Source organism: Adiantum capillus-veneris, chromosome 27, assembly GCF_014529385.1.
Source record: "Adiantum capillus-veneris isolate H3 chromosome 27, ASM1452938v2, whole genome shotgun sequence".
In the NCBI taxonomy this organism is placed as follows: domain Eukaryota; kingdom Viridiplantae; phylum Streptophyta; class Polypodiopsida; order Polypodiales; family Pteridaceae; genus Adiantum; species Adiantum capillus-veneris.
In genome coordinates, this window is record NC_140957.1 from 92,676,139 (window position 1) to 92,693,796 (window position 17,658).

The 17,658-nt window shown below is 41.0% G+C and overlaps 1 pseudogene; it reads left to right on the forward strand.

Moving 5' to 3' along the window:
* The first annotated feature begins 15,531 nt into the window (after window positions 1-15,531).
* LOC147422403 (uncharacterized) lies at window positions 15,532-17,102 on the forward strand (annotated as a pseudogene).
* Window positions 17,103-17,658: the final 556 nt, after the last annotated feature.

Genomic DNA, 17,658 nt, shown 5'->3' on the forward strand with positions numbered 1-17,658 from the left:
TGTCGCGTCACAACGCGATAGGGAGGCATGTCCATGATATGGGTGATCCCTACACATTGTGATGCGATATCCAAATGCCACGCCACAACGCAATAGAGAGGCATCACCACAACATGGTGAGTCCCTATTGCGCTAAAGTGCGCCTTTAAAATTGTTGCACCACAACACGATAAGAAGGTCTAGCTGCAATACACTCCCCCTACTCGCGTTGTGGGGTGACATTTTTCCTTGGTGCGAGACACAACGCGTGGAGGGGGTTTGGTCAAACAAGACACATCCCATATCATGTTGTGCCATGACAGCCACATTGTCGACCTTGTGCCCCAACCGACATGCAGTATGCCGCCACATGTCGTTCACGCGGTGATGCACTCTTTCCAATGATATGAGCAACTCGATTAATTGTGGCCGCCATACGTTTGATAATGGTGATGATGTCCTTAACAATTATATAACATTTCTATTTCCGTATACCCCATTGCTATTTGACAATTGTCCTCACCTCTTAGAATCAACTGTTGCAACATAACCTTCTCATTGCTCAATCTTCTTCTTATTCTTCCTCACAACGCTTTCCAGGGTAAACACTTGTTTTCATGGCTCGCACGAAGTAGACCGCAAGGAAGGTTTACCCGCAAGACAACCAACCTTCATCCTCAAGAGTTGTAGGCAATACCCTCCCTAATCTTTGGGCAATAATGCGTAGTCGGAGGTATGAGCATAACCAAAGTGTTCTGCTTGAGCTGCACAAAATCTAGAGGCATATTTCTCTTGCTATTGCTAAGTTACCCTTTCAAAGAGAGTTCATCAAATTTGTGAGAGCGCAAATTTGGATTTTCGCTGGGCCAGAAGTGCAATGGGTTGCCTCCATGAGGCATCTGAAGACTTTCTGATCGAGCTGTTCTAAGACAACTATGTCCTCACAGCTCATGCCCACAGGGTGACAATGATACCCCGGGATATCAATTCTCTAAGGCTGTTATGATTTAGGTACAACAAGACACTTGGACCGATCCATCTATCTAACAGGAGAATGGACAACACTTTGGAAATCCCTCCAATAAACAAAGTGAAGGTGACGGATGTGAGCACCACACAACACACATACGACACATGTTTGAATGTGGAGCGGACCCAAGAGGAATTTGTGGAAGAGACTTCAGAGGATTCAAATGAAAGCGAGATATTGTTAGAAATTGACCAAGCTAACAATGATACCCTACGTTTCCTTGATCTAGCTTTCGATGTAGCACTTCTTGTATGGGACCAAATTTTGTACTTCCATTTCGACCCTCACGAGATAGGTATTCTTCAAAATAATGGGAGAGAGCTTATGGACCAAATTATCAACTTCAGCCTGTGGTATGTTAAATTATTTTTGCAGAGGTATTTATCTAATTTTGGGTTATTAGAGATACTCATCAATAAATTTTCTCAATTTGCAGCATGCTGTTTTGAACCTTGCATGGAATCTACAATCTGAGGTAGCCATTTTGGACGCACAACTGTCAATCGTGCTTACCTCTGAGGACACTTCCCTGATTGAAATCGTTGATTGGTTTGAACGAGTGAAAGTTTTACTTTTAGCTTACAACAAAAAGTAAGTATTTTTTAGACCGCTAGTCTTCAATATTTTGTATACTACAAAAAGCAAACTAATTTCCTTTTCTGTGCAATTAGTTCATATTGGAGCCTTGGGCTTAAACATTGAGCACAAGCGTTGCTACCTTGCAAACTCTGTGCATGGTTTTCATGGGAAGGTCCGAAGGTACGTAGTTACTTGTTTCTTGATTATGCAATTTTGATGCAAAGCGTGGTCACCATATACTATTTATTGCAGGTCTATTCAAAAGCTTGTTGCTGCATGGGAAGCATTGACCCAAGACAGTGTTTAGGACGATTTGTTGATTTTCAGTTGCAAGGTTCCAAAGCAAGACAACGCGCGTTCTTGTGGATGGAGAGTTCTTGCAAATGCGCAGCTTCTTCTGGAACGCATTTATGCTGATGAGCATAGAAGTGTAAGTGCAATGTTTTCCTTTTGTAATCCTTGCACACATGATTTCTTTCAATTACATATAAAAACTATGGAATTCATTTGCAGGCAAGGAACCTGGCGAATTATTTGAACTTGCATGTGGAGGCATTCATGACGACGATCATTCAGAATATGATCAATCTTGTGGAGACTCGTCCTGAAGGAGTCGCCAATGCATCTGTCATCCACTGCCATGACCACAACCTCGGCCTCCACCTCGGAGGTACAAAGCAGCACCTCCACCAATGATAGACCAAGAGCCCGAACCTACCTCCCCTCGTGTTTCTGGCCACTCGACCTCTAGTCTTTTTGTAATACCCAATTTTACTGAGGAAGACGAGTTCATTGCTCTTTTCCTCAACCCCAAGCCCATGACCCAACCTCCAAACCGTCTCATGAGCCTATATATCCTAATCATGATAAGAAAGTCAGGAAGAGCTCCCCTCAATTGTAAATGAGAGCTACTAAGATTTAATTGAATATTATTACAATGTACTTTATTAAACGCAATGTAAAGACAACTTGAGTCGTTTTTGAAAAGATAATTGTTCTCAGACTTTATTTGCAAGAAACTCCTTAACAATGCATTTTTGTATGAATGTAGAATGCAAGCTTTCTATCAACAACTTTCTATAATATTTGCAGTACAGAGCAATGTGATATATTGTGTGAGCCGCCTTCTTCAATCAAGAGTTGCATTGCACTAGAAACAGTCGGCCATCCTTTATCTCTACGCACAATGTCTTCTTCTCCTTTCTTTGAGGCACTTGCACGACAGTGAATCGAACAGTTATATTAGACCAATATTTTGTGATGATAACCAGCAAGAAAATAATTAACGCAACATTAATGTTTACATACAAAACGTACTACCTTTCGCATGTTGCACTGGAAAAGAGATTTTGGAGGCAAGCTGAGATCAACCTCATTCTCCAAATCCTAACGGACTTGTCGTAGTGTTACATTGCCTTGAATGCTAAGAACACTTATCAGATCAGGTCCACACCATACCTCAAGCATTCTCAAGGATTGTTAAGGTCATCAATTAAATCTTGGTCTAAAGCTACCAGACTACCATTCACTCGATGCCACCTTATGTAGTGGAAGGAAGCTATGAAATTTTGAGAAGCTATCATGCACTTACACACAATAGACTTCTTGCTACCTTGCATAAGACGCCATCAAAATCATAGACATCCCAAGATTCATCTAGAAAATCGAGACATTTATCTTTCTTACAGAGTAGCATTGTTCCTGTCTTCCTAATCTCTTCATTATGGAAAAAGTCGATGAACACATGCATGGGCATGAAGATTGAAACACATACCGACCGGCTAGCAATATTTGGTCTTGAGCACTTTTGTATTTCCTAATGGAGCTTTAGTCTGAAACACTCAGAGATTTCAGATGAAGGATTGACCACTCTGGACTGTCCTTCGAAGGAACCGGGAGATATTCCAAAGTGCCAAAGCCAAGCGCAGAACGTGGAGCATTATAAAAGTGGTCTAAGAAAAAACCCCCTTTTTTAGCCAAAATTCTTCGTGCGCTGGTGTTATAGAGTAGCTCTTCCACAGTTGCATGGAATGCATAAACAGTGCCAATAATGCAATCCACCGGTTGCCAGTCTTCTTGTGGGAAGGATAAATATTTGCAAATGGCAGGTTAAACACACAATACATGAGTGACAAGTAACATCTATTGCAGATGTAAGAAAACTTACAATTTGATCACTATTTGTTGGAAACCCTGTCGGTGTTGTTTGTAGATGCAACTATGAGTGCATATATGCGTGTTCAATGAGAACCTCTTTGACTATTTTTCCCGTTTTTGACAAGCGAAAGTTTTTCACCCTACCTTTATAACTGTTGATAAACTCGTTGCCCGTGCGCTTTCTCTTCCTTGTCTGTAGGAGAACCCAACTTCCAACTGTAATGGTGGTGGAAAGCCATTGATCGTTGTCCAAATCAAAGCTATTGAACATTTTGACAGACTGAATACTTGCAGATGGTCGTGGAGGTTTTCTGTTCTCTAGTAGTGATTCATCTATGCATGGCAAGATGAATAGCACATATGTTAGAGAGGGAGTGTTTCTGAGCGCAAACACAATACAGTCAAATGCGAGCAGAATAGTTAGTTGAGTGCAAATGAATGAGAATGAGTGAGAATACTATGAAGTCTCTCCTATCAAAAAAGTATGCAAAATTGCATTGAGTGTGAGTTACGGTACATTTGTCCTATATTTGCACCTGACAAGAAAGATTCGAGCAAATCACAACGTATATTATCGTTAAGCTTTATGCAACTAAAAGCTGTTTTTAAAACATGCTGAAATTTGAGATAAAAACAAGGAAAATCCAAGCTACCATTACGGTAGCCCGCCATCCATTGGTCCCGTTGCATTCTCTCTCTAGCGCTAAAAGGACCAAATTTGATTCCAAACTTTCCCTAATGATGTGCTTTTGAATCGATGAAGGTTAAAATGGCTCCTTTTCTTGAATTTGTGGCAAAAGTTTAGGATGCCATACCATTATAGTGGTGATATCTTTGAAGCACTTTTTGGGATTGTTGGCTCCAAGGGAGGAATTTGGTTCTTTTGTCTATCAATATGGCAATTTTTGAGTAGTAACAAGCTTCTTAGATATCCATACCTCTTTGTATATAATTATTCCTGGTTTTTGGACCTTTGTAGTCTACATGACTTGTTGTGGATTAGGCTTTTCTATCCCTGTTGCTTTTGTAGCTATGGCTGAATTTTGTGGTTGACCTTGACCTTGCATAGAAAAACTTTGCAGTTGGGCTTTTGGCACCCAAATGACGTTTTTACTAGTCCTTGGGGTATCCTTAGGTATCCAAACCTATCGTTTAACACGTTATTGGGGTTGTTTGGATTTGAGCTTGGTCTGTGTCCTGGTACCCAAATTTGCTTAGGAAAATTGACTTAAGTGAGTTAGTTTTAATTCTCTTGAGTCTTTAGTTATCGACACAAAATTTGAAAACAGATAGATTTGTCTCAAAGACTTGTGCTAAATGAAGAAGATCAACTCCAGATGCATCATTATGGTTGTTTGTAGGCGTCATTTTTAGTGTGACCATTGCAATGTTTTGTTGTGCTTCTATTGTGTTGAATTTATTCACTCACTCTTGAGTTCTTTTGTCACCATCCTTGAAGAGATACCTGATATTTTCCATGGAAGAAAATGGGATTTTTCCTACTCAATGATTTGAAGTAAAATACACTTGGTTTTCTACCCAATGTATACACACCTTGTATTTGCATTGCCATGGTGTATCCAATATTAGCTGATTACTAGGGGAGTATGGAGGTAATATGTAGAAGTTATGGGGACAAGGTAATCCTTTTAATGTGTAGCATGAGTTCCACATAACCTCACACAATACTTACAATCCCATTAAATGGACTATGAACATCGTTTTCAATGGTTGTAGGATCAACTCGAGCATTTTTTTGTTAAAGATCTCAACTAATTGTATTCAAATGTGCACCAAAATCAACTAGCACGAATACGTAACTTGCTGGATCCAATCTCTGTTGAGATTTAAGGATCTAAACTTCCTTACTTTGTCATCCTCTATGCTGGTTAGCTGGTAAATTTGAAAAGCTTAAATTGTGCTTCTTGAAGTTCTTTACCATGTGTTTTCTCTTTGCACTTTGTTCTTTGGATTTCTATTGTGCTTGATGAACCACTTTGCCATGCTTGTCCTTCCTGTTTTTAGTCCATGTGCCATGTCAAGTATATCTTGAGTCAATGGCAAGTGATATATTTCCAATCTATAGCCACTAATCCAATTGGGCATTTCTTATCCGTCCAATGTAGCAAGCTTTATGGCTCCACTTGGTGATATAGAATGAATTCAAAATGGTCCCATACCTTGCTCTCTGAGTTTATTTGTCTTTTGTTTAAGAGTATAAACGAGCACATAATCTCTTGGTGCAGAGTATTTGGATTTCACATGCTTGTCATGAAACTCTTTCATGCATCACGTCTGAGCACACATTGCTACTACTGCTCTTAGCCTAGTCCCATCCAACTTTTCTAGGTCATCCAAAATGGTCATACCATTCATGTCCAATCCAATGAAGTTTTTTTGCTACATGCAATGTTGGAATGAAAAACACTATGGGTAAAATAAAATTAAGTCCAAACAGTTGTTCCTAAAACATTTTTGTATGATACTCTATGGGCCCAAAATGCAGAGTACAAGTTTTGATCCCAATGTGATGTATTGTCATTCACAATCTTGGTTAAAACCATGTATAAAACTTTGTTGGTACTTTTAGCTTGATCATTAGCCTGTGTGTGATTATGAATTGACTTTCTATGTATGATCATGAACTCATCAAGTAAACACTTGATGATTTCATTGACAAAATGTGTCCCTCTATCACTAACAATTTCAATAGGTAAGCCACACAGTGTAAAAACATCTTCATACAAGAAGTATGTTGTGATTCTTGAATTGTTCATTTGTATAGCTTTTTCCTCAACCCACTTGGTTAGGTAATTTGTGGCCATGATATTTTAAAGTCTCTGACCCCAACCAACTGACCCCAACCAAAAAGAGCACCCTTGTACCATGAAATGATCATAATGGGAAAAAAATTACTATTTTTAGCAGTTTTCCGAATTCTGTCAGTGCCATGATGTTTAGAATGTTATAAAGCTTCGAAATGTGAATTAAAATATTTTTTGTGAAAATTTTCCAAATATAGTAAGTTTTTGGTCACCTGACCCATCCAGTTTTAACCGTCTCGAAAAACTGCAACCGTACCCCGAATTTGAAAAAATGCATTTTTGGACCCCGGGGGCTGCTAAATATGGCAGGTACTCGGGCTATTACGCCTTAGTTAGAGCTTTCTATAGCAATTTTCGGCATCAAATTCCGACTCGTATGACCCGTTTTAGCCTAAAATCAATTTTTTCCAAAATTGGTCGGGGAGGCACAGGGGACCCGAGGCTGTGTGGGAACAGGTTCCAGCCCACTCCAGCTCAGCTATAGTAGCTAGGGGGCGCCTTCTCTCTTTGTGGGAGTCCTGGGAGAGTTTCCAAGACAGTAACTAAGTGTTAGAGCCAGTTAACTAAACCAACTGGACACTTGGTGGGTAGGCAACTAGACTTGTCATGCAAGGACTGAGTGCTGACTCAGATGTTTATAACAACACAAATCAATTTTCAGCTTGAGGAGGCCTATGTAAAGGCATGCACACACGCGTACACACACACATGCTCATACACTCACCCAGTACACACAAACACACACACACACACACACACACACCTACACACACCTAAGGGAGGTGCTGCCGGTACACACACAGTTTTTGAAGGAGAAGCAAGGAGGGAGGTGCTGCCGAAATTCTCATCTTGAGGATTCATTGGATCAGAAAAATCAGAGATTCTCAGCCCCTAATCACGGTAATCATGGTTTAATTACTGCTCTTCTTAATTCATCTTTATTCTCCAAATTCCTTAGCTACTATGCGTAATCGTGGTTATAATTCCCTATAGCTGCTCTCTAAATCTCCATAGCTATACTCCATTACATAATCATCATTCAATTATCTAAATTATGCATTCATTCATCATTCTTAACCAGGGATTAATGCATGATTAGGAAAGATTCTCTCTCTAGGCAGCATAGTTAATAAATTGTCAGCCAGTAATAGTGTAGATTTGATGAAATTCATTCTTTTAGCACTCAATAGTGTTGTAATTAAATTAGACTCAATCTTCTCCCACATTTAAATGTGATTAAGGCTGAAAATCAATCCGTCATTAGCCCATTAATAAGAGAATTCTATGTCACACATGCCTGCGGCAATTCTGCATCTTCATATTGCTCTAGGAAAATGATTGCGCTCGCTTACTTCATCTCTTTCGTGAATCAATTAGTAAAATTCTAAATTTCTTAATCATCTAAGCCAAGTATTTACCTTAGAGCCATTTCCCATAGGGTAAGTAAGGAATTACCCATAAAATTGCTAGGTCTCGAAGGAAAAATCTAATCTCTTGCCTAAGGAGGATTCTTTAATAATTCTAATCTGCCATTTGGTTGTTATGATGCTCTCGGACATTAGCTCTTTTCTTCAAGTTTATCATTTAAAGTAGTGAGTATCAAATGGCCCCGGTTAAGAGAACTCGCTTCAGTGGTGCCCACGACCGCGAGGCGGGAACGAGCAATATGCACGGAAAAGGAAAAGCTCCAATGGTCGAACAAGCACCGGCCATCTCACGAGCCAATGACGAAGAAGTGGAAGAGGTAGATCACAAGTTGTTTAATTTAACATTGCATACGTTTAGCTAGAAATGAACATATCCCCAAACATGTCGGAGAAATCCAACGAAAAACTCGGCAATTGAATTCATTTGTATATTAAAGTCTAAAGTAGGAAAGAAATGATTCACGGGTATACTGTTTGCAATAGGAAAGAATGTCTGCTAGGGAAAATTTAGCTTGGCATGTTCATTCTATTTCCAATGTTGAATTAGTCATGAACCCCCTCCTGATCACAAGGGGCAGAGTTCCTGGTTAAGGGCTCTTGAATCCACGACTGCTGGTTAAGCGGTGGGAACCCATGTCTGCTGGTTAAGCGGTGGGAATGTCCATGTCGTGCTTTCTATATGGTGGACATACCTAGTTGTATGGGCAGCTAGGCGACGACGGGAGGAGTAAACTCTCGCTGGAGGGGGGATGTTGTACCTCCAGAATATTTGAATTTTAATGAATAAGTTTGAGTAGAACTTTTACTAGAATAATGTCTTGGTGTTGTTTGCAATACTGGTTGAAGGGTTGTCTTAACGAACAATGTGATTCGAAATTAATCAAGGAATGTTTATGTTGAACAATCATTGTGGTAGTAATTAGGTCACACAAGGAAGTGTGAGTGTGGGGGTGGAAAGTGGGGGCTTGGCTCAGGTTGCCAATGCCTATGAGATGGGTGGTCCCGATTGGTCGGGAACTCTCTGTCCCCATAGTGCTTAGTTTGATATTAGTAATACTCATTGCCCCTAGAGTGGTGAAATCTCGAGAGTACGTGCCTCTGAAACATGGGGAAAAAGGCACTCGGGGTTTCTCTCCTCTTGGAAGGTGGGTCTTAGGATCGCTAGATAGTTTAAGTACGCTTCCCCTGCGAGGTGGAGCTAGATCTCCTTGCTAGTAGGCTCGAACTCGACTCACCTTGTGATGAGAGATCGTCCGCTAGTCGAACCCTGAACCATTTTGTTTGCTTCCGCAATAGATCTAGTGGCCACCAGGTTCACCATCAAATCCGTTGGTTGATACGGCGGGGTGGGGACCTCACACCTGGTATCAGAGGTATAGGTTTACGAACTGGAAAATGATGTCGTTTGAATTTTATTTTATTTTTAAAGGGACAGTAGGATAGCTCGTACTCAAAGCTTGAGCATGATATTTCCCAGAATAATGACATTGGATTTGTCTAGTGAATGTCTCCTGAGTGATGTTAAAGAGTTTTACTCATTGAGCTTGTTGGGATTCAGTGGGTTTCACATTATGTTTTTTTGAGAAGTCATTGGTGCGACTAGTGCTGCGGGCAGGTAGCCTGTTGATGCACATAAAGTTATAAGTATGGATCAAAGCTCTCAAGTAAAGTTTTACCATTATTTATCGGACAATTTTGGATGTATTCAATGGAATTTAAACTAATGGTGGAATGGTTAAATCCTTTGTGATAGCTGTACAGATTAAGTAGGCTGGTTAAGCGCAAAAAGTTGAATTTCTTCTTGAGTATGGAAAAGCCTAGGTTCATTTGAGAAGAGTGCTATAGTAACGAGTTTTATACCATTGGATAGGCACCGCCTGTTGCTCTCTACTCGGCAGCGCAAGAGAAGAAGCTCCTCCTTAAACAAGCTCAACCTCCAACCTTTAAAGGCGAAGGGGTTAATGTGGAGAGAGATGCAGAAGTGTGGATGGAAGCAATGGACGATTACTTCGAAGCTGCGGGGGCCCCAACCCATGAATCAAACCATGCTTGCGATGTTCCGCTTGTCTAGCGATGCCAAGATATGGTGGAAGCAACATTGTAAGGATTTGGATATTAAGGGATCTTCCCAATCCTGGGAAGACATCAAAGCTGCAATAATGGGGCGTTATTTACCACCTGCCTATAGAACCTTGAGGATGAATGAATTCTTTTCACTTTGGCAGCTGAATTCATCTGTCGAACAATATTATTCAAAGTTTGTCACTCTTCGGAGATATGCTCCTAAGATGACATTGGAACAACAAGTATCACGGTTCTGCCAAGGACTCATCGACCCCCTGAACAACCGACTAGAAGCTCTCAGGCCGACAACACTACAAGATGCCTTGCTAAGGGCCAAACCGTTAGCTAAATAGATTCAAAGGGCTACCCAAGATAGCCAATACTATTTGTCAAAGAGGGCCAGCACAGACAACTGGAGTAACAGACCAATCAACCCTACATACGACCATCGTCCGATAGTAGCTACCGAGTTTCCCAATATAATATGCTTTGAGTGCCAAGAGTATGGATATTACAAAAGTCGATGTCCAAAAAGGATTTCCCAAACATCTGGTGCTAATAATGTACCTCTAAACGTCAATGGGCGAGGTCAACCAAACGGAAGAGGAGGCTGAGGAAGAGGATACATAGAACAAGGAAGCGGAGCTTTCGCTAATGCCGCAATGAGACAACCAACTCTGGGTGACGAAGCTTACGAGAGAGCATCTCTGTATGCTGCAACTGCTAGTGAGCAATAATTCAAGCACCACGATCTCATCAAAGTTAAGCAGAGTAAAATGCATAAAACTAAAGACAATTCTATTATCAAAGGATGTCTTTACTTTAGACAAAGGATATATGTACCTAAGTAGTTAGCATAGAGTTTATCCAGATGAATTCTTGAGATGAGGACATCCAAATTTTTCACGTTGGGGAGGTTGTAAGGTCTCTGACCCCAACCAACTGACCCCAACCAAAAAGAGCACCCTTGTACCATGAAATGAACATAATAGAAAAAAAGTTACTATTTTTAGCAGTTTTCTGAATTCTGTCAGTGCCATGATGTTTAGAATGTTATAAAGCTTCGAAATGTGAATTAAAATAATTTTTGTGAAAATTTTCCAAATATAGTAAGTTTTTGGTCACCCGACCCATCCAGTTTTGACCGTCTCGAAAAACTGCACCCGTACCCCGAATTTGAAAATATGCATTTTCAGAACCCGCGGGCTGCTAAATATGGCAGGTACTCGGGCTAGTACGCCTTAGTTAGAGCTTTCTATAGCAATTTTCGGCATCAAATTCCGACTCGTATGACCCGTTTTAGCCTAAAGTCAATTTTTCCCAAAATTGGCTGGGGAGGCACCGAGGGCCCGAGGCTGTGTCGGAACAGGTTCCAGCCCACTCCAGCTCACCTTTAGTAGCTAGGGGGCTCCTTCTCTCTTTGTGGGAGTCCTAGGAGAGTTTCCAAGACAGTAACTAAGTGTCAGAGCCAGTTAACTAAACCAACTGGACACTTGGTGGGTAGGCAACTAGACTTGCCATGCAAGGACTGAGTGCTCACTCAGATGTTTATAGCAACACAAATCGATTTTCAGCTTGAGGAGGCCTATTTAAAGGCATGCACACACAAGCACACACACACATGCTCACACACTCACCCACTACACACACACACACACACACACACCTACACACACCTTGGGGAGGTGCTGTCGGTACACACACAGTTTTTGAAGGAGAAGCAAGGAGGGAGGTGCTGCCGAAATTCTCATCTTGAGGATTCATTGGATCAGAAAAATCAGAGATTCTTAGCCCCTAATCACGGTAATCATGGTTTAATTACTGCTCTTCTTAATTCTTATCTTTATTCTCCAAATTCCTTAGCTACTATGCGTAATCCTGGCTATAATTCCCTATAGCTGCTCTCTAAATCTCCATACCTATACTCCATTACATAATCATCATTCAATTAGCTAAATTATGCATCCATTTATCATCCTTAACCAAGGATTAATGCATGATTAGGAAAGATTCTCTCTCTAGGCAGCATAGTTAATAAATTGTCAGCCAATAATAGTGTAGATTTGATGAAATTCATTCTTTTAGCACTCAATAGTGTTGTAATTAAATTAGACTCAATCTTCTCCCACATTTAAATGTGATTAAGGCTGAAAATCAATCCGTCATTAGCCCATTAATAAGAGAATTCTATGTCACACATGCCTGCGGCAATTCTGCATCTTCATATTGCTCTAAGAAAATGATTGCGCTCGCTTTCGTGAATCAATTAGTAAAATTCTAAATTTCTTAATCATCTAAGCCAAGTAATTAACCTTAGAGCCATTTCCCATAGGGTAAGTAAGGAATTACCCATAAAATTGCTAGGTCTCGAAGGAAAAATCTAATCTCTTGCCTAAGGAGGATTCTTTAATAATTCTAATCTGCCATTTGGTTGTTATGATGCTCTCGGACATTAGCTCTTTTCTTCAAGTTTATCATTTAAAGTAGTGAGTATCAAATGGCCCCGGTTAAGAGAACTCGCTTCAGTGGTGCCCACGACCGCGAGGCGAGAACGAGCAATGTGCACGGAAAAGGAAAAGCTCCCATGGTCGAACAAGCACCGGCCATCTCACGAGCCAATGACGAAGAAGTGGAAGAGGTCGATCACAGTTTTCTTCAAGTTGTTTAATTTAACATTGCATACGTTTAGCTAGGAATAAACATATCCCCAAACATGTTGGAGAAATCAGACGGAAACCTCGGCAATTGAATTCATTTGTATATTAAAGTCTAAAGTAGGAAATAAATGATTGACGGGTATACTGTTTGCAATAGGAAAGAATGTCTGCTAGGGAAAATTTAGCTTGGCATGTTCATTCTATTTCCAATGTTGAATTAGTCATGAACCCCCTCCTGATCACAGGGGGCAGAGTTCCTGGTTAAGGGCTCTTGAATCACGACTGTTGGTTAAGCGGTGGGAATGTCCATGTCGTGCTTTCTATGCGGTGGACATACCTAGTTGTATGGGCAGCTAGGCGACAACGGGAGAAGTAAACTCTCGCTGGAGGGGGGATGTTGTACCTCCAGAACATTGGAATTTTAATGAATAAGTTTGAGTAGAATTTTTACTAGAATACTGTCTTGGTGTTGTTTGCAATACTGGTTGAAGGGTTGTCTTAACGAACAATGTGATTCGAAATTAATCAAGGAATGTTTATGTTGAACAATCATTGTGGTAGTAATTAGGTCACACAAGGAAGTGTGAGTGTGGGGGTGGAAAGTGGGGGCTTGGCTCAGGTTGCCAATGCCTATGAGATGGGTGGTCCCGATTGGTCGGGAACTCTCTATCCCCATAGTGCTTAGTTTGATATTAGTAATACTCATTGCCCCTAGAGTGGTGAAATCTCGAGAGTACGTGCCTCTGAAACATGGGGAAAAAGGCACTCGGGGTTTCTCTCCTCTTGGAAGGTGGGTCTTAGGATCGCTAGATAGTTTAAGTACGCTTCCCCTGCGAGGTGGAGCTAGATCTCCTTGCTAGTAGGCTCGAACTCGACTCACCTTGTGATGAGAGATCGTCCGCTAGTCGAACCCTGAACCATTTTGTTTGCTTCCGCAATAGATCTAGTGGCCACCAGGTTCACCATCAAATCCGCTGGTTGATACGGCGGGGTGGGGACCTCACAATAATGTATTTTGCATGAGTCTTGTAAGCTAGCAATTCTATGGGACCTACAAAGTCTAAGCCCCACTTGGAGAATGCACATGTATTAAGCCTAGAAATTTTGGGATGTTTTATCTTAGTGGAAATTGGAATGTTAACTTTTGTACTTTTGGGATTCCAAGGGGTGTTCTTGGGAAAGGGCGTTGCCCATTAGTCTTATCAAAGAATGTAGTTGACGATTAGTATCTTCTTGGGAATGTGAAGGCAGAAGTTATGGCAGATTTAGTCGATTGTCAGTTTCTGTGTTCTGTTCCAGTTCCAGTTCCATTCTGATTTCTGTGTTTTGTCTATTCTGAATGTCTATGCCTTAAACACTTGGCGATCACGGTGGAAGTGCGATATAGCATGGATGGATTCAAGTTTCTCTTGTAGGAGGGAGTGTTGTGGCAATGGAGGGAGGATGTTCAGAACAGTGTGAGTTGGCATGGGTAGTTGGTTGCACTCTGGAGGAAGCAGAGGAGGATACATTCCCGTATTGGACAAGGTTAGTTGCTAGGCGATTTCGGTAGTTGTATGGGCGAGATGGTCAGCGTTCGGAACTGCAAGGAATTTTGGATTATACTGGGATGCACCGAGTTTCTATAGGGGAAGATTCAGATGATAATATGGAGTATTTGGATGGCGCAAAGGATTATCTAAGTGATAGATGGGAAGAGGAAGTAGCGAATGAAGAACGGGATATATTTCCACGGTTGTTGGTGGTTGCAGTTGTTCAGTATGAATTAGTGGCGAGAAGGAGATTGATTTTTGATCTGTTGGGAAGTACCAGTGCAGGAAATCCTGTACAAACAGGTGGACCTACAAATATGGCGGCAGCTAGGCAGGATATGCGCGTCAAATTCCGGACCTTTTTGGGAAAGTCGAAAGAAGACCTCGATTGCCGCATATCTCAATATGAGACAAGATGACAAGCCAGACGATTTGCCGGAGTGTACGATGCCCAGGCTAAGATGCGTCAGTTTGAGGCTACATTGGATGGGAAGGCTATGCAGCAGTTCAATAATTTTCCAGCAGGTCATTTTGCTAATTATGATGGTTTGAAAGCAGCATTTTTGAACAGGTTCGGAAAGGAACAGACTCCACATGATGTGTTGACCAAGCTTAGGGAAGTGAAACAAAGAAAAATGTTTGTTGAGGATTATGCACAAAAGTTTAACCAATATGTGAGAAGGTTGGCTGCTCAAGAAAGGCCAACTGATGAAATGCTTGTTGGATTTTTTTTTAATGGATTAAGGAAGGAATTGAAGAATGTTGTTGCTGGAGTTGATGTTGTAGGTGGATTACAAGCATTAGTGGAAACAACTCAAAGAGCATAGAAAAGGTTTGGGGTCTCTCATGGGAAAGCAGCCAAGAGGTCATCTAAAGAAAAGAAGAAAAGTAGGTTGAAGAAAAAGAAGAGGTCAGATAATTCGGATTCGGACAGCGATTCGGATTCGGAAACTGATACTGATTCAGATACGGAAACGGATTCTGATAGTGAAGAGGATTCCAGTGAGTATTCGGATTCAGAATTAGATGAGGATAAGAAGAAGAAAAGCAAGAAGAAGTCGAAGAAAAAGTCTAAAGAGAAAGAGGATAGAGTGGAAAAATCGGTAGCAAAGAAATTGAAGAAGTTGGGAGTGCAGAAAGTTGTGGAATCAAAAACCCCTCATTGTGAAATTTGTGTCAAGGATGGGCATTAGACAAAGGAATGTTGGTTTAATCCGAATTTCAGGGGTGTTGTACCAAAAAGGATTCAACAGAAGATACAACAACAAGGACCTCAAACTCATGGGGTGTTTCTAGAGACAGGAGTAAGGCAGAGGATGTTTAATAATCAAGGGTGGCAAAGGCAACAACCGTATTCAGGGTGGAGACCACAGTTTAATCAAGGGGGACCACCATTTAGAGGAAATTTCAATTCGGGAGGAGGACCGAGATTTGGAGGATAGCAGAATTCAAGACCCCCGTGGGGGGGAAATTGGGATTAGCAGCAGCGGTGGCAGAATTGGCAGCCACAACCACAAGGATGGAATCGGCCAGTTTGGAATTATCAAGGGGGGAATCAGCAACAGCCAAGAGGGAAAGTGGAGAAGTTGCCAGCACCACCAGCCCAGTCAGCTGAAGCAAAAAAAAAGCCTAGAAGCAGTTTGATAGTAGTGGAATCGTTTCAGGATCAAGGGGTGAATAAAGTCGCTATGGATTTTCAGTCGGAATGTGATTGTTCTAAATGTTTGCAAGAGGAAGTAGATGTATTAGTGACAACAAGGTCCAAAGCAAGGTTGAAACCTCCACTAGACTGGGAGGAGAAGAAGGAGATTCGCGATGAAGTAGCTGAAGATTTGATGGAAAAGGATCAACAGCAAAGCAAGCTTAAATCTAAGGAGAAAGGAGTAAAAAAGGAGGAGAAGGAAAGAGAAAGAACGGATGCCTTGTTTCAAGAGTTAACAAATTCCTCTATACATTTTACCTTGGATCAGTTGTTGTCATTAGTTCCAATTTTCAGAGATAGACTATATACAGTGATGAGAAGGACAAAGACTGTTTCGAGTATGAAGGAGGTGCAGCAGACAGTTCAGAGTTGTCAGATTAGCACGGAGGATGTGGATTTTTCAGTACCAACACTATCGTTGGAATTTAATAACCGCAAATTTTTCGATGTTCTATTGGATGGTGGATCAGGGGTCAACATACTTTCGGAATCAAAATTCTAAGGATGCAAGATGTCGGGTTGGAACCAACTCCATTTCAAGTGCGTATGGCTTATCAGAGCAGAGTTCAACCAGTGGGGATGTTAAGGAGGCAAGGAATTATCATTCATGGAATGCAGTTTATGGTAAACTTTGTAGTCATCAGGATGAAGGATTCAAAAAATACATATTCTATGTTGTTGGGGAGGCCATGGTTTCGCACGGCTAAGCTAAAACAGGATTGGGGAAAGAATGAAGTGACGGTTAAGAAAGGAAGGAGAGAAGTTAGATTACCAATGGGGCCGAAGAAGGAATTGTCAGAAGAGACGAAGCCAATGTTGGCACAAGCAATTAACATGTGTGAAGGATTGGAGGGTGATGAAGAAGCATATTTCCTAGCAGCAAATCCAACAATTGTTCCGGTATTTGAGGTAGATGTGTAGCGGATCATTGAAAAATATGCAGAAAAAGAGAACAGTTTGGGAATTGATCAGTTGCAGGGGAATACATAGGGTGTGGAACACGAAAATTTATATAGAAGATAAGAAAATCCAAGAGGAAACTGTGATTGAGGATTCAGAATTGGAGCCAAAGGAGCCAATTCAGAGAGCCGAAGCTTTGTATGATAAGATGATAAAGAAATTTTCTCGAGTAAAGGAGGATGATTTATAGGATCTGAATTGGGGGACGGAGGATCATCCAAATATGGTAAGAGTTAGTGTTCATTTGGAAGAAGGCTTCAAGCAGGACTTGAAGGAATTATTGGTATATTGATGTCTTTGCATGGGATTATTCTAATTTGAAAGGCATGGATCCTCAAGTGTATAAGCATCATATAAATTTGAAAACGGATGATGTTCCAGTGATTCAGCAAAGATACAGGATGAATCCAAATTATGCCAAGCAGGTGAAAGAGGAATTGGATAAATTGCTGAATGCAGGGTTTATAGTGCTAGTGGATCAGGCGGAATGGTTGTCACCAATTGTAGTGGTACCCAAGAAGTCGGGAAGTTAAGGGTTTTTGTGGATTATAGAAAATTGAATGCAGCAGCAGTTGCAGATCCATTTCCATTGCCTTTTATTGATTTAGTCTGGATGATGTAGCGGGACATGAGATGTACACTTTTCTTGACGGATTTTCAGGGTACAATCCAATACCAATGGCTGAGGAGGATATTGAAAAAACTGCTTTTATCACAGAATGGGGAGCTTTTGCATATACAATGAT